Source organism: Neopelma chrysocephalum, unplaced genomic scaffold, assembly GCF_003984885.1.
Source record: "Neopelma chrysocephalum unplaced genomic scaffold, ASM398488v2 Primary Assembly neopelma1_361, whole genome shotgun sequence".
NCBI lineage: Eukaryota > Metazoa > Chordata > Aves > Passeriformes > Pipridae > Neopelma > Neopelma chrysocephalum.
This window is the reverse complement of record NW_020898025.1, coordinates 1210327-1211245: the sequence shown is the minus strand read 5'-3', so window position 1 is coordinate 1211245 and position 919 is coordinate 1210327.

The following is a 919-nucleotide window of genomic DNA, read 5'->3' as shown; positions in this document are numbered from 1 at the left end:
TTTTATGTATTTATTATAGTTCTATATATATTTGGGTTGCAGGGGGGGGTTTCTTCCCACCTCCCCCTGCCGTGCATGGGACGGGACAGTGAGCAAGGCAAAACCACTGAGCAGCACCTTGCCCTTTGCTGTGCACGTCATGGAGCTATTTTGGGGGCGCATTCCTCACTCCATCACCCTTCCCGGCCCTTGCCAATCCACAGATTTGGCTGCTGCGGGTGGAGGGAAACCCTAGTTCTTCAGGGAAGGGGTCGGTGCGAGTCCTGGGACGCTCGGGATCAGCCCCGGGGAGGAGCGGGAGGTTAATTCCCCTTTGCTGGAGACTCAGCCCTTGGAGGAGACGACGGCTCCTGCCCGAGCCTGTAACCTGGAGCACCTGTGGGCTTTGGGAAGGAGCCGGCTGCGGGCAGAGCGTGTGATCCGATTAGGGCAGCCAGGGCTGAAAATAGAGACGCTGCTCCGTGAGGGGAGACTCGCAGGGTGATCCAGACAACCCCGGCAGGGAGGTGAGAGGCAGGGATACTTGAACCCTGGAAAATCATGGCTTGGACGCTCCTGGCTGTGCCCAGCTCCAGCCTGGCCTTCCTGGAAGGAGAAGGGCCTTGAGAAACCACCTCTCTAAGCCCACACGTAGCAGCATTAATTACCCAATTTCCCTTACATGATTCGTTTGAAAAAGGACTCAAATGCCTGGAGAAAACTGTTCTGAACACCCAAACACTTGGAAAAGGGGGCTGAGGAGGCTGAACAAGCCACTTCCTGCTGTTTTTCCACACAAAAGCACTCCCCCCATGGTCAAAATCACCCAGGACAGGAGCAGGGGCAGAGTCCCAGCGTGGGACTCCGGGGCTGGGAATCAGGAGTAAGCAGGGCAGGAATTAGGCCCATTAACTTGCAGGGCAAAACAACCCGATTGCCG